The sequence below is a fragment of the Microcaecilia unicolor genome, chromosome 5 (genome assembly GCF_901765095.1).
Source record: "Microcaecilia unicolor chromosome 5, aMicUni1.1, whole genome shotgun sequence".
In the NCBI taxonomy this organism is placed as follows: Eukaryota; Metazoa; Chordata; class Amphibia; order Gymnophiona; family Siphonopidae; genus Microcaecilia; species Microcaecilia unicolor.
In genome coordinates, this window is record NC_044035.1 from 138767956 (window position 1) to 138795878 (window position 27923).

The 27923-nt window shown below is 40.3% G+C and overlaps 1 protein-coding gene across 1 annotated transcript in view; it reads left to right on the forward strand.

The window, feature by feature from the left end:
• Positions 1-27923, forward strand: part of GRID1 (glutamate ionotropic receptor delta type subunit 1) — a 1935592-nt gene that overhangs the window by 711255 nt on the left and 1196414 nt on the right. The gene's annotated exons all lie outside the window — the stretch shown is intronic.

The window sequence follows — 27923 nt, forward strand, 5'->3', positions numbered from 1 at the left end:
AGTTGGTGGCTATGTGCTAATTTTCCAAGTAGTGTGTGACCATTAGCATGGTAGCCCTTACCGACACCTGTTTTAACAGTTTAATAGTTTAAAAGACATAGGAGCTCATTTTTAAAGCACTTAGGGGTCATTTTATTAAGCTGTTTTTGATGCGTGCTGAGGTCCCATTTTTCCACAGTGGATAAAAGGCTGGGTTTTTTAAAAGAAATGGCCACAATCTAATCACACAGAAAACTGCAGGTTCCACCACTAAGCCAACCATCAATCTAATACTCCAAAAGCCTGCTGGAAAAAAATAAGTGTTTAATTTCTTCTTCAATTGTTGTAAAGTTTTCTCATTTTGTAATTCCATTGGTAATTGATTCCATAAAACTGGAGCTCGCCAAAAAAATGACACCCTCTCTTGTAGATGTTAAATGAACCTGAGATGACCTAGGAAGGGACAACAACAAAAGTTTCTCCAACCTCAACTCCCTACCTGGCTCATAGCTACAAACCATGGCTTTTAAATAGGGAGGAGTCCCTAATGCAGGGCTTTGTGCATTAAAACCAAAACCTTATACAAGGGATGATACTCTATTGGCAACCAATGGCAATGAATAAACACAGGGGTCACATGCTACCATTTACCAACCCCTCACAACGATCGAATACCAGCATTTTGTAACATTCACAACCTCTTAATCAAATAATGTAAGATATCCAAATATACCACGTTATCATAAACTAATTAAGAAACTACTTATGAAAGTAAAAAATATGCTCCTAAATCAAAATATGATCATACCTAATGTAACATTCTCAAAGCACGAAACTCTGTTCTTACTACTTTGGACACCTGCTTCTAAAAACATAACTGTGCATCCACAATCATTTCCAAATAACGAAAAGAATCTGACAAAACCACTCGACCTTCCAGGAAAGATGGCAAATCTCCTGGACTTGACAAATGGCCAGTCAGCCAACATGCCTTAGTTTTAGCCACATTCAAAATCATTTTATGATCCCTCAACCAGCTGTCAACAGCCTTCAGACAATCATTCATAGCACTTAAATCTACCTATTTGGGGATACACCAATCTGCCAACAAGATGTCACCTGCGTACACATAGGGACCCTTTTACTAAGTCACGTAAGCGTCTACACATGCCCAATGTGCGCCAAAATGGAGTTACCTCTCAGCTACCAAGTGGCTCTTGTGGTAATTTCATTTTTGGTGCGTATCCGATATGTGCATCTGAATAATAATGTCTATTTTCGGACACACATATCAGACTTGCACCAAGTGGCATTTGGTGCCCATAGGTCATTACCACTCGGTTACTGCGTGAGTCTTTGCCACTAGATCAATGACTGGCAGTAAGGTCACAGACCCAAAATGGATGCGTGGCAATTTTGATTTTGCCACATGTCCATTTTCGGTAAAAATAAAAGAAGGCCTTTTTTACAGGTGCAGTGAAAACTGGATTGGCACGCACCCAAAACCCATGCCTACAGTACCACAAGCCATTTTTCAGCGCACCTTAGTAAAATGACCCCATAGACTCCCACCCCAAACTGCTGTATTAACTGTACTAAAGGTATCACAAACAAATTAAATAAAACTGGGGATAGAGCTGACCCCTGGGGTACCCCGCTAGTAACATGAAACAAAGAAGACCATTCAAACTCATCCTGAACAATAAAAGAACGATCCTTCAAAAACAGCTCCAACTATGCCAGTACCTTACCACCAAACCTCAAAGAAGCCAAATGATCCAACAGCAAATGATGATCCGAGGGAGGGATTTTATATATGGTGCCTGGAAAATCCACGTGGAAATCATTTTTGCTTAAGCATATTCTATAAGATTAGGTACTGTATATACTACTACTACTATAAATCATTTCTGTAGTGCTACCAGTCGTACACAGCACTTCACAATTGAACATGAGGAAAAGAGAGTCCCTGCTCAAAAAGAACTTACAATCTTAATCAGGACAGACAGACAGGACAAATAAGGTATAAGGGTAGGACAGACAGATAGGACACATAGGGAAAAGGGACTATTGAAGAGAGGAAGACAAGATAAAGTTACGAGCAGGTGACAAATTAGGAATTAAAAGCAGATTACACTTAGTTCATATCCCATCACCTAAAACTACATGTATCCATTTATACCAATGAAAACATGGTGTAAATCCCTGTGTGTAGATTTATGCAGCCTGGGTCATATTTTATAACAACGCATGTAAATTTTCCCCACCCATAACCACAACCTTTTTGGATGTGCGCTTTAGAATTTAGAGCAGTGAGTTACAGTATACACTTAGCAAATTGTGTGCGTAAATTCCAATTTTTGCAAATTAGTGCTCATTATTGCTTAAGTGCTGTTAACAGTGCTGATTGACTTGTTAAGTCAATTAAGTTACGTACATTGTTATGGAATATGCTTAGATTTAAGCATGGAATGCTAGGAGCGATATATAGAATCCGTCAGTGAACGCCAATGCCAGATCCAAAAATACTGCTAGAGCAACCATTCCCACTTCCAAATATCAGAGACTACCAATGCCAACAAGGTCTCGGTCTAAGGGCTTTTGTGCTAACCACATGCTAATCGGTTAGCACATGATGATGCAGATGTGCTAGCTAATTAGCATTGGGCAAACCTAATCTCCACCCCTAAACAGACCACCAACGCTAAAAATATATTTTCAGTTTTTTAGCACATGGGAAGCACGCGCCAATTCCAAAACTACCGTGGAATGCCTCAGCTTGCCCCATGGTTGGTGTTTTTAACCTGTGGTACGCACGCATTAGTGCTTACCACAGCTTATTAAGATGACCCCATTGTGAATTGTACTCTAAAGGTGTAAACCATTAACAATGATGGCAGACGGGCCGATTAATTATGCAGAAACAGTATCAGTGTTTGGCATAAAATAAAACTTTTTTTCCTTCAAATTGCTTTCTGTTTCCATAAATTAATTTTTACAAATAGCTAGATTTGTTCAAATAATAATAATACATGTTTTATATCTTTGGTTAATGGAATTTGTATCTATATCTCCCTGTAATTGAAACATTTTAGTCAGAGAAAATATGCCTGGCTCCTTTACTGTTCACAAATTACACTGCTTGTGGATGCCAAAAGCTTAATGGTAATTCAGAGAAACTGAAGTTTTCTGAGGGTTCTCATTTGAAATTTCATAGCCCTAGTAGTAGGAACCTACTATCTAAGAAATCAACAATAGTAACTGAAAAGGACCCTTAATGTACAATAAAAGCAGTACTGAAATACATATATAACCCACAAGCACTAGAACTGTATGGAAGACATATGGCTTGATTTTTGCATAGGTTGTCTAGGTAGGAAGAGGGAAGTTTCACACTAGATTAAGAGAGTATTTTAGAAAAAGCTCACTGATCACGGAGCCTTTTTAAAAATAACTATAAGGACGTAGAACATGCAGGGGAAAGTGCTGGCACAAACAGCACGATCGCTTGTTGTAGAAAGAAACACATTAAAAAAGAGAGCATCGTTACTCAGGGATCTGCATGTATATAATTTGGCACTTATTTGTCTTTGGCTTTATTAGCTATACCTTAGGTACCTGGTAGAAGTTTGATGTCTATAAATAATCACTGTATGAAGATTCCATCTGTTGCTACTGCTTGAAGGGCTGTCACTAGAGAGAGCATGCCAGAAAATACCTAGCTAGCTGCCTGGGCTACCCTGCAGCCACTTAGGACTATCCCCAGCATAGCTCAGGTCTGCCTACACCTTCTGCTTGTGCTCTACACTAGCATCCTCCTCCCACCAACTGGGTCCCAACCGCTTCTGGGCGAGTCTCCCACTCTCAAATTATCCCCAGTGATTTCTAGGTTACTGGGGCCACACTCCCAGTGGTCCCACAGTTCCTAGAAAACCCTCACAGATCCAACACACAAACCACCACTAGTCAGTTCAGACAAGCAGAGACAATAAACTAAAAATGTTTATTGTCATGAAAAATTAGAACAATGAACAGAAAATATGCAATCAGCAAACAGTAGCAAGTAACTGAAATATGGATCAATATAACACTATCTAAACATTTGTTTATTATCTAAATAGTACCTGGGGAGATCAGGACATATAGCTGCTCACAGGTTATCAAATATAACTGTTCATAGGGCCTCAGCAAAGAGATCCTTCTCTTTTTCCTCCCTGGCTAAGACTGAAGAAAAAAAGCCAGTATATCCTAGATGAATTGAGCTCCTGGACAAATCAGAGCCCAGAATAACAAGTTTTCAAAAGTATTCTGCATCTTACTTCCTATCTGTGCTAGACAAAAGAAAAAAAAAACAGTAATTACTCTATAACTGCTTTAAAGTAAGAACGCACCACCTGCTGGCCAATAGGAGAAATACAATTCAAGAATCAATTAAGGCAGTTTTACAGGCTTAAAAACCCTTTTATAGAATCACCTTCTGGCTTCTGTTAATGAGGAGGTTTTCTTAAAATGGTTAAAAAACATTATTAAAAACATATTTTTTATACAGGCCTTTGGCCAGGCTGATGCAGGACTGGACATCACATGCTGACTCGACACAGTAAGACAGGAGATGAAAGTGCTATTTGAAGATTAGAATGTGGGGGGTTAATGAGATCTGTATGTGTCGCTGGTATGTTTGATGTTTATGATTAGGTCTATCCTATCTAAAATAGAGTTCCTTTTATTTTATGGTATATTGTTATGTAAAGCACTGTGACATGTCAAAACTTAGCGGGATATCATGTTTTAATGAACATAACATAAATGTAAACATAAACAGTGGAATTTGCAACCTAAGGATTTTTACAAAACTAGACACCAAAGGATGCTGAGCTAAAAAAAAGCCCTTTCATTTTTGGATTTTTGAGATGCTGTAAGGTAAGCAGAATTGTTCTTTCCCTCTCCCTCCCATTCATTTCTCCAAAGCCTAAATTGTAATGAGCCATTAACTGAAACATTTGCCTCAGAACAGTTTTAAATATCAATGTCTAGTTTTTTACAAAATATGCATGAATTACCCTTACAAACTTGGAAATATATACCTGCTTTTCAGGTCTGCTGAAACCATGTCTTCAAAACTGTACATGCTGTGGATATATGTGTGTAAGTGGTTGCTTTTGAAAAATAGCACACAGCAGAAAGGGTCATTCATAAAACACATTTGTTCTATTCTTGAGAGCCCTTTGTGCTTTTCTTCTGGATTGTTTTTTTTTTTAATCACATAGCATATTTACAAGTGTGAATTCCGTACACCTTCTAAAATTACTGTCGAGGTAATGTAGCAGATGATACCAGAAAAAAAGCCAGCTAACCTGTCCAATTACCTTTCCACATTGGAAAAGATACTTTCTAACTGCCAGTCACAGGGTTTGGCTGCCTGCAAGATGTATTCCTGTCCATAGGGATTCTGGTATTTTTCAGTTTAAAATATCCAGATTTTTTTTTTTTTTAAAGGGAAAATTGGCTTAAAGTTTCAAGTTTTATTTAGTCTTGAAATACCACCCTAGAGCGCGCTATCACCAGCTTTCACCCTAATTTTATCCCTTGAAGTATATTCCTTTTAAAACTCATGATCTTGTTTACAGTTACTATCACAGCCACCGCAGAGGACATGGTCTCAGCACAAACTCTTAAAAATCTAAAAAAGGAACTGCAGTATTTTTGTGTGGTAAGAGATTTCTGACTCAGTGCCAGACAGCTCTTAGACTTTTGGAAGATCTGTTACTCATAATCCTGTGCTTTTCACACGATTGGTCAGAACCATAAGATTCTGGATAAGTGTATGGCTCCAAGTGTCTGATAGTCAAAAGTGACCAGGAGCCATAAGAGTCAAATAGAAATGGGAGTTGCAAGGGGAAGATGAACACCTCCATTATTTGCTTAATATGTTTGCATGACTGTGTGTGTGATTGTAACTCAGTTGTATGGTCTCTAGTTTTTATTTTTCTCTGTCCTATTGGAAATGGCATTCTTTTATGACTTGGTATGTGAATTGATATTTGTATTGTATATTGCTTCGTTGTGCCAAGGCACATAAAAGTGGTTTATCAAGTTTAATAAATCATAACCATAACCTTCCCAAGCTCAGATCCACCTCTAACTCTCTGCCTCCTGGTCAGCTCCCAGCCGCCTTCTTCCCAGGCCCAACATTAGATCCCTTCTCCAACCCTTACTCCTATTTCCTATGTTTTCTCTAAGTCCCCTTCTCTCTATCCCAACACCAAACTTTTCTCCTAGCCTTTACACCAGTCCAGTTCTGCCACCAGCCCTCAGACCCCTTCTCCCAGCCTCAGTTCCTACACCGGACCCATCTCCAAGCTCCAGCCCCTTTCTCCAATCTGACCCCTTGTCAGTCCCTAGCTGCTGCATCAGACCCATCTCCAAGCCCCAGCTCCCTTCTCCCACCTATCCCCTTGTCGGCCCCCATCCCCCGATCCCATTCCCAGCATCAAGACTGGTTTCCCAGCCCTATTCCCAGACTTAACTGGTCATGGGTTAGCGGATAAAGACAGGACAACTATTTATGCGGTTTTATTTATCCACTAGGCCTGGCCAGTTAAATCTGAAAATCAGGACATAACCAGACTCTGTTCCCGAAATGTCCCCGACGTGGCCAGCTTGAAGTTTGACAATAACCAGTCACTTTCAGTGCCAATAACAGTTTTAGTGCCACTGAAAATTATCAAATAGCTGCAAATAAGCAAGATAATCTGTCTGTGGCCGTTCCTAGCCGATTAACTTGAGTATTGGCCTGAGATTATTTAGTGAGTATTGATTTCAATTTACCAGCATAAATATAATAATAAGAAAGTGGGTACTTGGATTTCTTCTGATACTAAGTGGCGGTGTTATTCTAAACTAAAATCCATTAATACTGTGAAATTCTGTCCTTTCGACTGGTTTCCAGAATGAATGGAATTTTCTCTTCAATGCATTAAGCAAACAGTGAGTATTAAAGAAATCAAGCAAAATTTGATTAGTTGTTTGTTTTAGTCATTTATTTATTGATTTGATGTAATTAAATTTGTGGTGAGGAAGAAATGACAGAAAGAGTTGCTACAGTAGTACAATCGATGACAATTGGGCTTTTGTTCTCAGAATGACCTGCACAAGAAACTAGGTGAAATGCTGAAGTAATTACATGAACACAGAATTTATCACAGTAATTATGGAGTAACTCCCCTGAGTACAAAGGAGCTCATTTGTAATAAGTTGATTATTTTGGGCAATAACTCACGTAGTAATTCATTTAATAACTGTGGGCTATCACCTGCCTTTAGTCAAATTTTTTTTCTTTTTTTTTTTAAATCTCTTTTAAAGACAAGGCAGTTTTCTTTCTCTATGACTTATTAGCTCATTAGAGTTTAGTTGAATTGACTTGGAAGTTATAGATTACAATGGTACAGAATAGAAACTAGAAAAATGGTAGTTAAACCTATCATATTTCTTATCGACCACATCTTTAATATCAACTCATGGCTTCACAAAACTTATTAGGAAGTTTAAATATTTAACATTTCTATCCTCATAAAGTAATTCAGTTTCTATTTATGTTTGTATTTTTTTACAGAGCAAAAAGAAAGGGAAATACAGCATACACAAAAAGTATACAAACCAAAAAAACACAACTGGGCCTTCAAGACTGAGACAACAGGAGTCGTTAATAAAGGACTCCTGTTGTCTCAGTCTTGAAGACCCAGTTGTACTTTTTTGGTTTGTATTTTTTTTTACCCATGTTGTCAATCAACTGATAAGGACCCTTTTACTAAAAGGCATCAAGCCATAATACATAGTTAAGTGTGCCAAAAAAGGCTTACCTCAAAACTCATTAAAGCAGTTTTTGGTAATTTGACTGTTAGTGTACACTAGAAAAATTATGTGTGCAAATATGGACATGTACTCAATTTGCACGTACAATTTATTTACATAGGGACCCTTTTTACAAAGGTGTATAAGGGTTTACGCACGTCCAGCACACATCAAATCGGCATTACCGCCTGGCTTCCACATGCCCTGGGTAGTAATTCTGAATTTGGCACATGCCAAAAAACATGCAGTAGAAAATATTTTCTATTTTGTACTGCGTGGGTCCTACCTGGCGGTAAACAACACTTGCGTGTGCTGCATGCTTACCGCCTGGGTAGCACATGAGACCCTATCGCTAAGTCAATGGGTAGCAGTAAGGTCTAAGACCAAAAATGGCCATGCGCTGGTTTTTATTTTGCCATATGTCCATTTTCCAGCCCATTAAAATAATCCCTTTTTTCCAGACACAGTACAATAAGGGTCCAGTGTGCATCAAAAACACATGCCCACACTGCCACAGGCCATTTTATGGTGTGCCTTTGTAAAAGGGCTCATAATGAGCCAATTAGTCCCAACAATTGGCTTTTTAACAAGTAATTATTAGCACTAATTAGATTTAATTAGAACTTATGCACATACATTTAGGCACAGGATCCATGCCTAAATTTTATGTACTGCCCAATAAAGGGGGCATGGAAATGGGAGGGTCATGGTTGCTTTGGGGTAGATCGGGAGAGTTATGTACGTAATTATAGAATACTAGTAAAAAAAGGCCCGTTTCTGGAACGAATGAAACGGGCGCTAGCAAGATTTTCCTGGCAGTGTGTATGTTTGAGAGAGAGAGCCAGAGCGAATGTGCAGGTGTGTGACAGAGTGAGACTGTCTGTGTGACAGTGTGTGTGTGTGAGAATGAGAGTGTGTGACAGGGTCCCCTCCCCTGTTCCTAATGCCCCTCACCCCGTTCCCTCCCCTCCTTTTCCTCCTCCTTCCCACACTTTGGGTTCCTTAAGGCTTTCAAAAGTCTATGTACCCCCGTGGCCCTAACGCCCAGTATCCGGATACCCCACCGCTTTCCTCCTCACCCCTCCCCCAAGATGTAATACTTTCACGTACTTCATTTTTTAAAAAAAAGTGTCCTATCTACCCTGTGTACAAATGCCCGGCATTCAGATTGTGTTCCTATCGTAAATTTTCATTTCTTTCATTCATTCAGAACTTCCCCCCCCCCCCCCCCCCCCCCCCGAACACTTTTGGTTCCTTCAGTCTTTTAAAACTCTCCTATGTACCCTGTGTGTTAATGGCCAGCATTCAGATTGTTCCCAAATGTTCATGTCTTTCAGTGGTTCAGAACTCCCCCCCTCCCCCCATTTAACACTTTCGGTTCCTTCAGTCTTTTAAAACTCTCCTATCAACCCTGTGTCCTAATGGCCAGCACTCAGATTGTTTTGCTTTGCCAAATTGTCTGTCACTGATGTCACTGAGGTCAGAGCATGCCTGCCTAGCAGACCACTTCCGGCAGGCACGGTCCCAAGCACATCCTGTTGGAGGTGAGAATTATTATATAGGATGGGGGCTCCAAGTATAAATTTAAGTGTGGACCTTTGCACCATGTTTTCATTGATGCATACGTTGGCACCTAAATTTACGCGTGACTATCTTTAAAAGTGGTTTATAGATTAGCACTTTTATGGCACAGATTTTTTTGGCACCATATATAGAATCTAGCCCTAATTGCTATTCAGAATAGGGCATACTATGGACAGGAAATGGGCATGGAAGTGTTATCCAGCTAGCACGTTCTGATTAGCGCACGCTAACCGAACAACGCGGACTTCAAGCTAGAGCACGTAGTGCCTCCTAAATAGGAAGCAGTAAGTGTTCCTGTGTTAATTTTTTGCATGGCCCACACACTAATGGAAAAATTATTGTGGGACCTGCAAAAAAAAAGCCATAAATACTACTGAGTAAAATCTGGGCTTAACATGCGGGAAAGTCCTGTTTCAAAATGCTTTATGCCCAGATCTTAACGTGTTTTAGTAAAAGGGCCCCGTGGAGGGGCATAATCGAACGAAAACGTCTATCTCCATGGGCGTTTATCTCCGAGAACGGGTCCGTGAAGGGGCGGACCGAACCGTATTTTGGGGAAAAATAGATGTCCATGTTTTATTCGACAATTTGTGAGCTGGGCGTTTTTGTTTTTCAGCGATAATGGAAAATGAAAGTGCCCAGCTCAAAAACGAATAAATCCAAGGCATTTGTTCGTGGGAGGGGCCAGGAGTCGTAGTGCACTGGTCCCCCTCACATGCCAGGACACCAACCGGGCACCCTAGGGGGCACTTTTACAAAAAAAAAAAAAAGTAAAAGAGCTCCCAGGTGCATAGCACCCTTCCCTTGGGTGTTGAGCCCCCCAAATCCCCCTAAAAACCCACTGCCCACACGTCTACACCATTACTATAGCCCTAAGGGGTGAAGGGGGGCACCTACATGTGGGTACAGTGGGTTTGGGGGGCGGTGTGGAGGGCTCCCATTTACCAGCACAAGTGTAACAGGTGGGGGGGATGGGCCTGGGTCTACCTGCCTGACGTCCACAGCACCCCCTAATAACTGCTCTAGTGACCTGCATACTGATGCCAGGGAGATGGGTATGACATTTGAGGGTGAACATAAAAAGTTGTGAAACGGCATATTTTTGTGGTGGGAGGGGGTTTGTGACCACTGGGGGAGTCAGGGGAGGTCATCCCCGACTCTCTCCAGTGGTCATCTGGTCATTTAGGGCACTTTTTGGGGCCCTATTCGTGGAAAAACAGGGTCCAGGAAAAGTGCCCTAAATTCTCGCTAAAAACGCATATTTTTTTCCATTATCGGCGAAAGGCGCCTATCTCTGATCGGCCGATAACCACGCCCCAGTTCCGCCTTCACCACGCCTTTGACACGCCCCCATCAACTTTGTCCGCATCCGCGACGGAGTGCAGTTGAAAACGTCCAAATTCGGTTTTCGATTATACCGCTTTATTCGTTTTTGTGAGATAAACGTCTATCTCCCGATTTGGGTCGCAATGTAGGCGTTTTTCTTTTTCAATTATAAGCTGGATAGTGATTTACATTATAAAGCTTCTCTCTAAACTTAAAGCAGCATAAACAACTGTCACACAACATACGCTTTTGAAAAGTACATCAATTACATCAAACATATAATAAGTAATTGCAAGACCAGTGTTACCACTGAGTGATTGTGTTTTTCACGCATGTCCATGGACTTAGGCAAATGAGGTTCCACTATATGTTTAGTTTATTACTTATGTTCTACTTTTACCCAAGGCAGAGTACAAAAGATAGATACAAAATTAAAATACCAGACAATCCAATACAAATATACACCACAATCTCAAATAACACAGGTCATCGTTACAAGATAGAAAGCTCCCACCACCTGTCTCTTCAGTCCCAGCTCAATTTGTCAGTAAAATGGAACAAACTAGTCTATGTACATGGCCTACATCTCTTTGCATCTATCACAGGCTGTTCCTTGTAATTATTTTTTATAGGGACATGCAAATTGTTTCTAAAACAGTTCAGATTCATTTTGATGATTTCAGACAAATAGGGTGATTTCTATAAGAGGACACTTACAACAAAAGTCCAAAAAGATGACTATTTTATAAATGCAACCTAAGGGCATCATGTGGGTCCCAGAACCAACCCAATACTACACAAATTCAAATCCAAAAATTTACACCTGTTTTGAAGATGATGTTAATATGTGCATGTACTCTATATGTGTACCTGTGTATTATATAAAATATCCCCAAGATTCTATACATTGCGTCGAGATTTCCAAACGGAAATCAAAGTGTGTTCTGTAACAATGCACATAACATAACTGATTAACAAACTTGTCAGCACTAATAATTGAATGTTAACAACCAATCAGCACTAATTGGCATTAATTAGAATTTACATGTGCTACTTTCTAAGCATGTTCTGTAGTATGGTGCATGTAAGTATAATTTGCATAGTTGAAAAGTGGGCATGGTTATGGATGTGGAATGGATGGGTTGTGGGCATTTCTAAAATCTATGCACTTTTGTAATAGAATACACCCACTCCCTGCCTAATTTGGGCATCGGGATATATTCCAGATTTTACTTGGTGTAATTTGCGGCAACTAAATTTAGTCACATTGACCGGCGCTCGGCATATTCTATAAACCGCATGGAAATTTATGCTTAGTCTATAAAATATGCCTAAATTAAAGCATATAGAATACACCTAAGCAAATATCATTTTGGAGCCAAATGTTTAGTCGTGATACATAGAATCTAGTCCTATATGTGTACATTGCTGCTCTGCCTCTGCAGTCCCCAAACTATACCATGAAATGCCTAAGGGGTTCTTTTCACTATGCAGCAGTAAGCACTAATGCATGCTTACTGCAGCTAAAAATGATGTACCACATGGCACGCTGAGGCATCCCATGGTAAGTTACAAATGTGCATGTGCTACCCACGTGCCAAAAAAAAAATAGTTTTCAGTCAAAGAGGTATCTGGGGGCAGAGAGTGGGCATTTCTTCACTAATCAGTTAGCGTATCTGTATCGTCAAGTGCTAACTTATTAGCACAGGATTAATGCATGATCCCTTTCCGCTTGCAAAATAGGTAGCTGGTAAGGCCTCACTTGCAAATTTTTGTTAATGACTGCACACTACCCCATTATCCCCCAGATTCTATATATTGCGACTTGAGTTGTGTGTGGTATTCAGGTCACATTCTGTATTGCACGTGCAACTTAATTATCTTAATAAGCCAATCAGCGCCAATAATTGCCAATTAAAGGGCAATTGTTGACACGAATTGGCTTTAATTAGAATTTACCGCACAGCTTTCTAAGTGTTTTCTATAAAGTGATGTGTGTAAATTCTAATGCACTCTGCCAAAAAGGAGTGTGTGGCCATGGGCAGATCATAAGTGTTATTAAAAATTATGTGCACAATTATAGAATACACCTGCTCCGCACCTAACTTAGGGCCCCTTTTACAAAGCAGCGGTAAGCCCAAAGTGGGCTTACCGCTGGGCTACCGCAGTAGCCCAGTTGTACCTCCCACCCCCAGCACGTCGTCATATCTGGCACTACAAAAAAATATATATTTTTTAGTGCCGGTGTGTACCCAGTGTTAATTGGGCAGTGCTGTGCGCTGCCCAGTTACTGCCGAGTTAGTGCGGGAGCCCATGCCGCGCGACAAGTGCTTTACTTGCCACATGGCCATTTCCTGCGGAAAAGAAAGTCTATCTTTTTTACCCACTGCAGTAAAAAGAGGTCTTGTTGCACGTCAAAAACATGGGCCAATGCCAGCACAGGCCCCCTTTTGCCGCAGCTTGGTAAAAGGGTCCCTTAGTTGCCAGCATTTACACCAAGTTCAACTTGGTGTAAATTCTCACAACTAGATTTAGTTATGCGGATGGACCCTAGGCATATTCTATAAACTGAACCTTTATATAATATGCATAGGCATATTTTTTGGTGCTGGCTCTTACTTCACCATATATAGAATCTAGCCCTATATGTACATCATCACTGGTTGCCATTTTTTATAGTGTGGTTTAAAGTATTGGTTTTAACACATAAGGTATATTATATGTGGTTTCCACTTATGTTGTGCAGTCTATTGTGCCAGGCTGGACATCACATTCAGGATCTGGATTTTTGCTTCAAGTTCCAGCTACATGTAAAGGAGCATTTTATTGTTTAGCACCTTGGTTGTGAAATGCTTTACCACAAAAACTCGGAGAGGTCAGATCACTGGTCAGGTTTAAGAAATTGCTAAAAGCGTTTTTTTTTTTCAGAAGGAATTTGCAGTCTTGACCCCTGAGGGTTAGCCTGGTTTAATGTCAGTGAACTGAACAGTTAAATGGTTTATTATATTTTATTGTATTATTGTATGGATGGGATGGATGATTGTACTTTACTATTTTAATGGAGTTCTTTTTTTTTGTTTTATGTAATTATTATTGTAAACCAGTTGTTCAGTTTCGATTCAGTCTCTTATTATAGCTGCCTTATTTACTGCTGATCATGCATTTACATAGCCTATAGGGAATGGAACATATGTTATTTTTCATATTTCTGTGTTTTTTAGTTTTCAGTTCTCTCTGTGTTTTGTCTTTATTAGATTTGCGTTCAGTTTGATTTTTATTTAGATTTGTCTTTCTGCTGTTTGTTGGTATGTTGTTCTCTGGTTTGTTTTGAGATTTGTATTTTGGTTCTTCTAATTGGTAGTATGAATGTCATCCAGCAGAGATGAGTACTGTGATTTTTTTCCCATTCATTTAGGGTGGCTGATTGCAATCCAGTTATCCATAGTATTATCTGGTAATGGAAGAACCATGCTTTTATGTTGGCCATTCTTTTTTTATATGAGCGAGTGAGCATAAAAATATATTTAGGTATAAAGATTGTACTTAAGATGGCTCAGATAATTCTAATTGTGTGGAGGGTGGATCCCCAATGAACCTGGTTCACCTTAGCAGAGTGTTTTGTGGAAGAATGGGATGCTGGTTCTCCTCATCCTCATCTGTGAGGTAAATTTCCTCAGTGTTTCCTGTCTTCGCTTGTTGAGTTTGGACATACCTACTGGATACCTCAGTGGTTTCCCATTGTTGCTGAGTTTCCTCCTGTGGTGGGGAGATCTCGTGCACTCCTGTAGGGTCTACTTCAGTCTCTCGCGGTGCTCTTTGGGTGTCTCTCTGGCCTCAATTGCATCTCCGCATGGGTTCTGGCATGGTGCATCTGTGTCCCCAGTTGCACGTTCAGGTCCAGGTGGTTGGGCTCTGATGCAGCGCCTTGTACCACTGGAAGACTGGAGTGCTCCATCAGCACCAGTCCTAGTGTCTCCCACCCTTAATCTACTGTGAGTCTGGAAGAGCCCCAGTCAGAGTTCAGGGGAGAGAGGATGCACGATCCTTCCTCCCCCTACAGCCAATGGGCTTGGCAAGTTCCGTGCTGCTGCTCGCCTCGATTGCGGCTCCACGCAGGTTCTGGCATGTTGCATTCATGCCCCTGGCTGCATGCTCAGGCCCAGACAGCCATGATTTGGTGCAGTGCCTATGGACCCCTGGCCACAAGAGGACTTGGACACTGCACTCTTGGATCCAGACGGTAAGCATTTTTCTGCAGTTCTGCCCAGGGCCCAGACTCAGATTACTGCTGCCTCCGTAGCTTGGGTTGTCACGCCGATCAGCGGTGCTTGTGCTTGGTACTGCCGGATAGGACCAGTGACCTTCTACCTCCTCCTTGGCATGAGATAAAGACATGGCATTGGGGCAGTCATAACCACTATCTGGCCTGTCCTATACATGTTCTAGTCTTCATCATGCTGCCTGTCTTCATGCATTTTGCCTGTGAGGCTGCTAAGCATAAGAACTGAGCCGTATTGACCCACTTCCAGCGGGAGGTGATGGAAATGAAAACGGTAACGGAATTCAAACATGCATGGGATAAGCAGAAAGGAATCCTGTGCAGAAGGAGCTTAGTCGAGATTGGGAGGCAGCGCTGGTGGTTGGGAGGCAGGGATAGTGCTGGGCAGACATATACGGTCTGTGCCAGAGCCGGTGGTGGGAGGCAGGGATAGTGCTGGGCAGACTTATACGGTCTGTGCCAGAGCCGGTGGTTGGGAGGCGGGGCTGGTGGTTGGGAGGCGGGGATAGTGCTGGGCAGACATATACGGTCTTTGCCCTGAAGAGCACAGGTACAAATCAAAGTAGGGTATACACAAAAAGTAGCACATATGAGTTGTCTTGTTGGGCAGACTGGATGGACCGTGCAGGTCTTTTTCTGCCATCATCTACTATGTTATATTACTATGTAATACCTGTTCCGCTCGATTAAGCGGGACTCATCGACTGATCCAGTGATGACACCAGCACTGGCCATCAGAGCTTATGCAGGTCCCAGCTGAATATCGGCTGCACCTGCATAATCCTCAACATGGTCCTATAGTCTCTCTGATCCTCTTCTCACCCCCCCCCCAAACAGCCCCCTTCTTCCAATCCCCCTCCCACTAGCCCATGCCATTAAGAATCCTTGCCATCTCACCCCAACCCCCCACCCCTAGTCACAAAAAGTAGCACATATGAGTTGTCTTGTTGGGCAGACTGGATGGACCGTGCAGGTATTTTTCTGCCGTCATCTACTATGTTATGCTACTATGTAATACCTGTTCCGCTCGATTAAGCGGGACTCATCGACTGATCCAGTGATGACACCAGCACTGGCCATCGGAGCTTATGCAGGTTCCAGCTGAATATCGGCTGCACCTGCATAATCTTCAACATGGTCCTATAGTCTCTCTGATCCTCTTCTCACCCCCCCCCCAAACAGCCCCCTTCTTCCAATCCCCCTCCCACTAGCCCATGCCATTAAGAACCCTTGCCATCTCACCCCAACCCCCCACCCCTAGTCACAATAGGCCTCCTGGGCCTACTCAGATCTCTGGTGATCCAGTGGTGGCAATGGGGACAGGAGCAAACCCCACAGCTTTTGAGATGTCCAAAATTTGCCTGGTTAGAAATGTGGGTGTTGGAACTGAATATTGCTGGCTTCTCCCCAACTTCATTTCCAATACAGCCCCTGACCTGTATACCCTGCACTGCCCACTTTGGACATGGCCAGTCAGAGCCGATATTCATCAGTGGTTGGGCAGCCACAAGCGATTTAAGTGGGAGGGATCCTATTCTATCCCGCTTAAATCATTTTGAATATTGGGCAGTCAGTTTTGTGCTATTTTTTTTCCAAAATGATAGGAATGCCCCCTCCAAACTTCAGGTGTTATATGTTAACAGTGCACACTTTTTAGAAAGAGTGTGTCATCTTTGCAAATAATCCACACTCTGCTCGAAAAGGCATGCAATCATAACAATACGATTGTATCAGAAAAAAAATGATGCAAAACGATGCAAAACAAAAATTTCTAGTCCACATTCCATGCCTCAAGAGAGAATGAGCTCCATACATGTGCAGTATGGAGGTAGATCACACAAAAAAATGCCTGCCAAACTGAGCTCATTATCCTATGAGGTCTACATGGAAATAATTAGTCATTTAAATAATGAGGACCTGTTCAAATTGCTTTATAAGCCAGCATTAATATTTTAAAATGATAACACAAGCAGATTGGCAGCCAGTACAAGGGTTTTTTTTTTTTACAGCTAGACTAATATGATCTCTAATCTTATGAGACAGAACCCATGCACCTACATTCTTTATTAATTGCAGCTTCCAAATAACATTTAATTGTAATATGTTACAGATAGACATTACAGTAATCCAATCATGAGATAACTAAAGTCTGGATTACAGTAATAAGGTCAGATTTTATGAGGTAGGAATGCAGCTTTCTTACTAAGCAAAGCTGTAGTAAAGTCATTCTTGCACTGCTAACATTTGTGTGTGTGTAGTTTCATATAGTTTCATATAAGTGTGCTGATGTCCTAGGACCCACTACATTTTTATGGTCCTTGATGTGTGTGTTTTGGAAGTTAGTATTGTAATGGTAGATTTGCTGTAGGTATTGAGTGGTTTTGTTTTGTTTGTAGATGATTATATTTTACAATATGCCTGGTACTGAGAGGGTTCATGTTGCTGTTACTGAGAAACAAATGAATTACATATAAAGAAATGAATATAACATAGAAGGTTATAATCTATTCAGAAATCAGAAAACAGTCAAACTATCAAGCAAGTAGTAATGTTTTAGAGTAGACCAACTTATTCAAGGTGAACAAATAATGACAAGAAGTCCAAACACAAAATATGGGCCTGACTAATCCACCAGCAATGATCAGCGTTTTGCTGACTGCCGCTGGTTTTATACCCGGAATTTCAATATCAGATCATGTCCGGGCTCCAGCAATGAATTTCCAGGTATACAGAGCTGGCCAAAATATAGGCATTAAATGTGATATTCTGTATGTAACTGGCTATAAAGATCTGTATAAAGATAAGACTTACTTTTATGCAGTCCTATTTATGTGGTTAAATTTAACTAGTTGCTGAATACTGCATTTAACCTGTTAAGTGCTGACTCTAACTCCATAACACCCCTAAAGTAGCTGGTTTTGGCTTGGGCGCTAATTTAGCATTTTCAGTGGCACTACCCAGTTAAGTGCTATTGAAAATTCCCAGTTAGCCCCAAACACGTGATTTAAATGGTCAAGAGCCTCTCCTGGACATTTAAATCATTTTGAATATCGGGTCCTATGTATTTGTTATTATGCAATAGGTTGGGAAGTAAAAGGCCTAAGAACTACAACTTCCCTTCTGCATCAATTTTACCAGCTATATTAAGTGCTAGGAGTTACAATCCATGCTAAAAAAAAAAAAATCCCCTCTCCTCATACCAAGTTAAACATGATTAAAGTTTGCTATTCATATGTAAAATTCCATTCACTTTTTTCATTATATGGCATGCACAATAAAGACTCCAATTTTGCATGTTGTTTCTTCAGGAGTAGGGTGATTTAAGTGTGCAGGAGAATCTCTAGGCCATTTAAATTGCTCTGAGCTGCCTAACCAATGATATCAAGTGGCACTAAACCAGGCAGTGCCACTAAATATCGTCTTACCTATGTCAAAAGTGGGCAGGTCAGGAGTGGTATAGGGCACTGGGAAGGAGCTGGCAGCTATCTAGGCACCGGAAGTATTCAGTGCTGGGACCCACAATAGCTAGACCGGCCTAGTTAGGACAGCTCAAAAGTTGGCCTAGCTATGTGGGTCCCGGCACTGAATATCTGTAGGGAACCACATAATTTTTTTTAGCTCCCCAATCCCCTGAAAAACTCCCATTCAATTGATTCCCCCTCCCTCAGCCCGCAAGTCACAAACCCTGTCCCACCTACTCCCAGATTGAGCCCTGACTTGCTAACCCCCCTCCAGTTTCAACATTGAAAATGTCCTTATTTAAACCCTTGGCCTAAGATGGTTGATGTTTTTATGATCCTCCCAGAACCTGTTTCTGGAACCTAAATCTAGGCATTAGGTAGTGATACAGCAATCCTCCATGCCACAGGATGTCTATCCTAACAATAACAAACTGCAACCAGCAGATTCTAGAAGACTAACATTTTCATTCTAGAGATTTTATCATTTATCTTCCATGTTTCATAGAAAGTCACGGGCAACCCTTGAGTTTACAGAATACAATAAGATGGAGGATCAGTGCTTTTCATAGACTCTTCAGCAGTCTTCAGTATAAAGGAATTCAATTTAAATGATGGGTCACCTACTCACAAATTCATGATCCCACTGGGAGGGCAATGCCACTGAAAGTAATCTGAAGGGATTCACTGTTTTGCACACCCAGAGTACTCTACTTTTATTTAGGATTGAGCTTTCTTTTATTAATTTTAATCTACTTTGAACTGTTGCTTAGAAACAGTGACAATCTATTTATACTTTCATTAATTTCAACTTCCAAAGGTAAATAGAACTGAACATCGGCATACAGTTAATAACCTATTCCAGATTTCTCAATAAAATGGATAATGGTTTTGAAATAAATATTAAAAAACAGAGAGGGCAAGATGGGGCCTTCTACTACTTCACAAGGTAGTAATCAGGATGTCAAACAGCAATTTCTTTATACCCCCATTTTACTGATGTGCCATATTGACCAAATTCCATTTATGTTTTATCATCATGTTATAGTTAGCTGTATCCAAGACAACCGATTCATCAAGGATTGTCTATCCAAAATCCAGTGTAAATCATACTACTAGTTCTATGCTATATCCAGATCTAAGCTTGATTTGGAACGATCAAGATAATCCTGATCCTTTAACCAGTCCTTAAGCTGAATGTTCACCACTTGTTCTAGTATCTTACATCCAAATATTATATTAAAAATGGACCTATAATTTCCAAAGTTCTGTAGGTAAAGGGGTTTTCTTTAAACAAATGTCTGACCAAATTCTTGACAACGGGTCTAAGATGATAATTTTATTTATGGCAGCATAGAAACCCCTTCTACACAATTGTATTAGACGAGATGGGCATGGGTTGAATGGGCAAGTACTTGGTTTCCTGTGTCGTAATATTTTACTGATCCAATCAATCTCTATTACCCCAAAACAATTCATTCATGCAAATTAATTTCTAGTTCACTAATCCTATGCAGGCAACAGTAAAATATTAGAAATAAATTCCATGCACACATGGCATATCACAATATTCTTTTAACAATCAGTGGTGCTCTTCTTTTTAATATAAAAAAAAATCAGAAGATATTTGAAAAATCTTATCTGTTAGATATATTTGCAAACTAATCACAGTATTGTTTTAATTGCACTTGTTATGTTGAGCAGGACACACATTTCTGAGAATAATTCTCTGGAGGTGACAGAATGATGATTTAAAAGCAACCGTTTTTTTCATCCATAGCAGCCACAGCATACGTATATGTCATTTTGGAATTCTGTAAGTGACTAGATTGGTAAGATGCACCATAACCGAGCTCTTGTCCACTCAACCCATGCCAATCCTTATTAAAGATTGTGTAGGAGGGGCTTATATAAATGGATTAAGCAGGTGATAGATGTTGTCATAAATGGAAAGATTGACTTAGATCTCTTGACCAGGGTCTGGTCAGTTTTTTGTTTAAAGAAAACCCCATAATATAGAGAACTTTGAAAATTATATGTCCATTTTTAATATCCTATTTGGGGGTAAGTGGTGAAAATTCAACTTTAGAACTGCTTAAAGGATCAAGATGACCTGCCTTGCATTTTGGTACACCATACTTTTATTTTACGTAAATTGTTTTGATGTAGTTGCTCTTGTAACTGCATTATATCAAATGAAATTGACATCTGTGTTTCCTTTATAAAATATAATCAATAAACACTTCTCCAGAATATATAAATTTAAATGTATAATGGACATCAGCAGTGACTCGTGGGAGCCAAAACGCTTTCACTGAGATCTGGTCACTCAATTCATCATTGGTCCAATACACTAGCTTTCATTTTTATCTAGCTTATCTCCACAATATTAGTGAATCCATTTTATAGAAAATTTTCAATTAAGAAATTTCTTTTAAAAATTTTAGAAAAAATTGTTACTCATCTTATCATATAATTGGCATGGGGGCATTCATATGATATGAATCATGTTTCGCTACTAGCTATTTCAAGGATTGTCCCCATACAATGAGTTGCCAGCCATGCCTTACAATGTACTTTTGTCCTTCATAAAATAGGCTTTTTTTTTGAACATTTCATATAGGTGCCCTGTTATGAAATTATCCTCCCCACCCCCAATGAGGGCAATTGTCATATGTCTCACATACTTGAGATATATTAATGCACACTTAAGGGGTAGACTCAAAAAAGTGTGTCAAATAACATATATGGGCACTAAGGGCTATATTCTGTATATACTGCCTATTTGTGATGATTTGGCGGTATTGCAGAGCTACTACTACTACTTTTCATTTCTATAGCGCTACAAGACGTATGTAACGCTGTACACTTGAACATATCAATCATATTCATTGTGGATATCCTGAAAACTCTGGTGGCTGGGTGTTCCCTAAGAACTTGGTTGAGAGCTGATCCAAACAATAAGCTCCAGGGAGAAGGTCTATTTTGTGTATCTATTAGGAGGAGTAACTTAATGGTTAGAGCAGTAGCCTGCGAACTTGAGGAACTGGGTTTAATTATCAGTGCAGCTCCTTGTGACTCTGGGCAAGTCACTCAACCCTCCATTGCCCCAGGTACAAAAATCAGACTGTGAGTCCAGTAGAGACAGAGAAAGTACCTGCATTGTACATGTAAACTGCTTTGGATGAACCACAGAAAGGCAGTATATCAAGTCCATGACCCCTTACTATATAAATATTAGTAGCAGTAGTAGTTCTGTTTGCTCCTTGTGTGGACAACAGAGGTCACAGAATAGCACATACATTTGCAAATCAGATTCCCACATGGTGTTTTACTTCCTTACCCTTCCCTCATCCCCAACCACAGGAAATGTTCTCTATAATATGGTAAAATGTATGAATGCTGTGCATCCTAAATGCTCACATTTTTAACTGCATTTGAGTGGGTTAGTTTTCAGTTAGACCATTTTACACAGGTAAATTATTTATCTGTCCAGATAAATGCATGTCAGATCTGCACACCGAAAATTATACTCTCTGACAAAAGGGACCCTGCTTAAACAAAAGGCTCTGTAGCTTAATTTTAGAATTTTCAGTTGATTTATGAAAGGGTTTCTTCCATTTTCTGTCCATGGAAAGACCTTTGATAAATCTGGCACTTAGTTTTTAAAACGATCCTCTTTATCAAAGAATGTTTGACTGCGAAGGTGACTTTATATAAGAACTTGGCTCTGGTTTCAAGTGGAGATAGGAGTCAGGGGAAAATAGAGGCGGTGAAAGATGGAAAGATGACAGTTTATAATCCCCCTGAAGAAACAACAGAGGAATGTACACTCAACTTTAGGTTCTATTTGGACCTTCTCTCCCTCTCAGTGTGTTTACCTGTTCACATATATAGATTAATGGCTTTAGGCTAGATGTACTAACACTTTTCCCATTGACACAGCATGAGAAAAAAACATATTGAACTCTACTAGGTTTGTTCTTGAAAGATGCACCTGATCCTTTCTGTTTTCTTCATCATATTATAATGAGATTTGCTTCTCACTGAATCTGTGGAGGAACATTGAGAAGTCTGAGTGATTATAAGTTTTGAAAGCAGTACTAAAATCATGTAAATAACAGCTGCAGATCTAATAAGAACTTAGGGACCCTTTTATTAAGCCGCAGTAGGTTCTACGCACTTGCAGCGCATGCCCAAATGAGAGTACCGCCAGACCAGTGCACCCCCCTGGTGGTAATTTCAGATTTGGTGCATGCCCATAGCGCCTGGATCATTAATTTATTTCCTCCCATGTGTGCCGTTTCTGGTGATAATCGGCAGTTGACGCATGCTGACTGGTCATTGCACGTATAACATGTGAGACCTTACCGCTAGATCAATGGGTGGCGTTAAGGGCTCAGGCCGGTTTTAGATGTGTGCTGGTTTCAGTTTTACTACATGCCCTTTTCCCGTCACATTAAAAGAATGACCTTTTTTGTAGACACAGTAAAAACTGGCCCGACATGCACCTAATACACGCGCCTGCACTGCCATAGGCCACTTTTTACTGCGGCATAGTAAAAGGGCCCCTATACAATCTATTTACTAAAATGCAGTGAGTTTTTGCACTTACTGTATCTTAAAATTTCAATCTGTAGTAAGCGCAAATCCCGTGCATTGACTGTTGGGGTTGAGGGTAGCATCTTCACTGCAGTTAATGCACATGAAGGTAAATGCACTGGCAAATAGCAAGGTTAAGTGCATCTGCGATACCTGTCAATGCAGTTATCACAGCCCCATGCATTAACTGACTCTGATCCTTGAGTATTACCAGAAGTGGTGGAGACAATGACTGTGTCTGAATTCAATATCCTTTCACACCGAGGATGTGTCTCCAGGGGCTTCTGCCCAGGACAGAAGGGTTAAGATGACCATTGTAGTTGGAGATTCAATCATTAGGCATACAGATAGCTGGGTGGCTGGTGGATTTGAGGATTGCTTGGTCACTTGCCTGCCTGTTATGAAGGTGGTGGACCTCACGCAGCACCTAGATAAGATTTTACACAGTGATGGGAAGGAGCCTGATGACATAGTAAAATGTGGGAGGGAGGTTCTGGAAGCCAAATTTAGGCTCTTAGATAGAAGGTTCAAATCCAGAACCTCCAAGGTAGCATTTTCAAAAGTGCTCCCAGTTCTACATGCAGAACCCAAGAGACAGGCAGAGCTCTGGAGTCTAATTATATAGATGAAGCGATGGTACAGGGAGGAAGATTTTAGATTTGTTAGGAACTGAGCAACTTTCTGGGGAAGAGGAAGCATATTCCTGAAAGATGGGCTCCACCATAACCAGGGTGGAACCAGGCTGCTGGTATCAACATTTAAAAAGGAGATAGAGCAGTCTTTAAACTAAAAACTGGAAGAAGGTCAACAGTCACTCAAAAGAACATGGTTTGGAACAAGGTATCTTTAAAAGATATCACCAAAACAAGGACGATAGGGCATCCCAATAGGGAGGTTGCAGAAAAGACCATAGTAGACTAGGGGGCTCATTTTCAAAGCACTTAGATTACAAAGTTACGTGGAGGCATTTTCGATCTAATGTCTAACTTTGGATGTTTTGCTAAAAACGTCCAAAATTCAATGGGGAATATAGCCATTTTAGAAACAGAAAAACATCTATATTGTTTTTCAAAAATGGCTATTTTATAGATGTTTTTGTGTTCTGTGCATTTATATTTTTGGTCAATTTTTGAAAAACAAAATGCACAAAATCAAGCTGTTGGGATGTAGGAGGAGCCAGCATTCTTATTAGACTGGCCATACAGACATCCCAGAAGAGCAATGGGAACCCTAGGAGGCACTGCTGTGGACTTCAAACAAATTCCCCCAGGTACGCATCTCACCGTTGCTCCCTTATCTTGTCTGCTGAGCCCCTTAAACCCATCCAAAACCCACTACTCAACTGTACAGTGGGTTTCTAGTGAGTTTTGGAGGGCTCACAGGTTCTACCACAAGTGTAACAGGTAGGGGGAGGTAGGTGCCTGGGTTCACATTGCTGCAGTGCACTACACCCACCACTGAACTACTCCAGGGACCTGCATGCTGCTTTAATGGACCTGGGTATAACATCTGAGGCTGGCATAGAGTAAGTAATGTTTTTAATCACATTTGTGGTGGTGGAAGGGAGTTAGTGACCACTGGGACTCCATTCTGTTTATATTTTTCCTAGGTATGGTCTTCAGAACTGCACACATTACTCCAAATGGTGCTGGGGCCATTTGATAAGTGATTATAATATGATTAGATTTTATATTGGCTTTCTAGTAAGTACACACAGGAAATCTAATACATTAGCATTTAATTTTCAAAAAGGAGAATATGATAAAATGAGGATAATTGGTGGGAAAAACCCCTAAAGAGGAACACTGTAAAGGTAAAAAATGTACATCAGGTGTTGATGCTATTCAAAAATACTACCCTGGAAGCCCAGACCAGATATGTTCCATGAATTAGAAAAGGAGGAAAGAAGGCCAAATGACAGTCGGCATGGTTAAAAAGTGAGGTGAAGGAATCTGTTAAAACAAAATAAAATCCTTCAGAAAATAATCCAACTGAAAATAATAGGAAACAGCATAAGGAATGCTTAAGTCAAATGCAAAGAAGGCAACCCCCAAAGGACATGATACATTTCCTTATGAGGAAAGGCTAAAGTGGCTAGAAGAGAAGGCTGAGAGGTGATATAATAGAGATCTATAAAATACTGAGTTGAGTGGAATGAGTAGAGGTGATTCACTTGTTTAATCTTTCCAAAAATACTAGGATTAGGGGGCATGTAATGAAGTTACTAAGTAGTAAATTTAAAACAAACTGGAGAAAGTATTTCTTCACTCAACGTGTAATTAAACGCTGGAATTTGTTGCCAGAGAGTGTGGCAAAAGCAGTTGGCCTCCCTTCTTCCTTTTTCATCCCTACCCCTTTCCTTCTGTAGTTCTTTTTTTTTAATGTTATAACTATTTTCTGTTCTAATGTTGTAAACCACATTGTCATCCTGCATGACTCAAAAGGCTGTATATGAAGAACCAAACTAAACTACAACTAAGCATTAATCCAGATCATCCTGTTACTCATTCCTTACCCATAATACAAATGCACCCAACCCATAGATCATCCATAACGTGTCATTTGTTCCCCAGACAGATGCACCTAATCTGACTCCCTGGCTGAGGAGAGAAAAGAAGATAGATTATCTCATTCTCACATTTTTTCTTCAAATCTCACAATTCCTAGTGTTGGCTGACCAATGGGCTGCCACAGCTCTTAACTGCCAACTTCAAAAGCAAAGTCCTGCTAGCAGAACTGACCCCTCCCTTAACCTTCTGCTCCAGACTGCCCCCTCACACACATAGTATCCCTCCCCGTAATCCCTACGAATGCCAGGAGTAGGAACTGTCAGGTTCTTACCCAGTGCCTGGTTATCCATGATGACAGGGACACTGTCTGTCACCTGCTCACTTCTACATCTTCCATTAAGAGTGTGTTCATTTATGATCCTTTATGTCAAGGGTTTTCATCCCAGTCCTCAGGGTACACCCAGCCAGTCGGGGATTTCAGGATATCCTGAAAACCACAACTGACTGGGTATGCCCCAAGGACAAGGTTGAAAACCTCTGCTTAAGTGACTTTCCTTACACCTGAGTCTGTCTCCATTAAGCCTCGAACCATTACCTCTTCTATAATAATATACTGTAATCAAGTTGTGAAGTATGTCAGCAAATGCTCTCATATTTATTGTCTGCTATGCCCATTTTTCTAGTTTCACAAATAAACACAATGAAACCTTTTAACTTATAAAGAAAGAGGGACATTTTCAAAATGTCCACATGGAGACAAAGACTGTTGTGTTGTTGAATGGTTTTGCACCAATTCATTTTGAAACTTGCCAGAGTTAAAAATTACACAGTCACTTTCTCTTGCTTTTGCATTAGTAGACTATTGCTGGAAAAGCAGGCATTAATATTTGAAACTGCAATCTACTCTTCCTCTCCTGACCTACCAATGCCTCCAAGAATATCTCACCTCTGTGCACTTAAACTGTGTGTATAACATGGGCATTCACTCCGTCCCCAATCAAAAGTAACAGAAACAGAACTTGTGGCAAAATAGGGCCGCAGCTGCTGTACCCAATAATTTCACTGATCAAGTACAACAATAAATCATACAATTCAAACTGTTATGCCCCCTTTCCAGCCTATCCAAACATAGTTTATTCATATTAACAGTAAGCCACTTAAGCAGTGATGTCAACAATGTTATTACTATTACAGGTACTTATCATTTCGATAGTGCTACTAGACATACACAGCACTGATTCTATAAAGGTCACCAAAAACTACACACACAAATTTAGGGGTGCCCCCCAATTTGTTCACACAATTTAACACAGTAACAATCCAATGAGTGCCGATAATTGGCTCTTTAACAAGCAATTATTGGCACTAATTAAACTTAATTAGAGATTACACGCATAAAGTTAAGCACAGGATCCGCACCAAAAAAGGGGCATGCAAATGGGAGGGGCATGGTTTTGAGTTATGTGTTTAATTATAGAATAATGGTGCTCAATGCATAAATTTAGCTGTGATCATTTGCATCACATTTTCATTGGTGCGAATGGTGGTGCCTAAATTTGTGTAACCTGTCTTCTTATGCATTTATTCTATAAAAATAAACCACACCAAACTTTAGGTGCAGCTTAAGCGGGGGGGGGGGGGGGGGGGGGCAGCAACAGTTTTTTAGGTGCCTTCCTTGGGGAAGGAAACATAGCTTTGCCTACTTTATTTCTTGTCTATTAGATTGTAAGCTCTTTGAGCAGGGACTGTCTTTCTTCTATGTTTGTGCAGCGCTGCGTACGCCTTGTAGCACTATAGAAATGCTAAATAGTAGTAGTAGTATATAGAATCTAGCTCTAAACATGCAAGAGATAGTGTCTGCTAGACAGAGCTTACAATCTAATCAAGACAGAAAGGACAAATAAGGGATTGGGGAATTACGTAAGGTGGGAATAAAACTGACATGGGTACTGAACAAGTGAATAGGAGCTAGAAGTTAAAAGCAGTCTCAAAAAGGTGGGCTTTTAGCCTAGATTTGAATATGGCCACAGGATGAGCTTGACGTACTGACACAGGAAGTCTATTCTAGGATTGATTAAGGCAAAATTGTCTACTTATGTTCTCCACTTTATAGCTTTATAGCTTAAAATGTATTCAAACACTCAAAATATAGCAATTAAGTTAGTGTATTTTGTAAAGAGATCTGATCATGTCACCCTTTGCTACAGAAACATCATTGGCTTCCCATCGAACAACGGATGCTACATAAACTCTTTGACTCTTAATTTTAAAGCCTTCCAAATAGGATCACCACAATATCTTGCTAATCTTACTATCCTATATTCCCCATCCAAT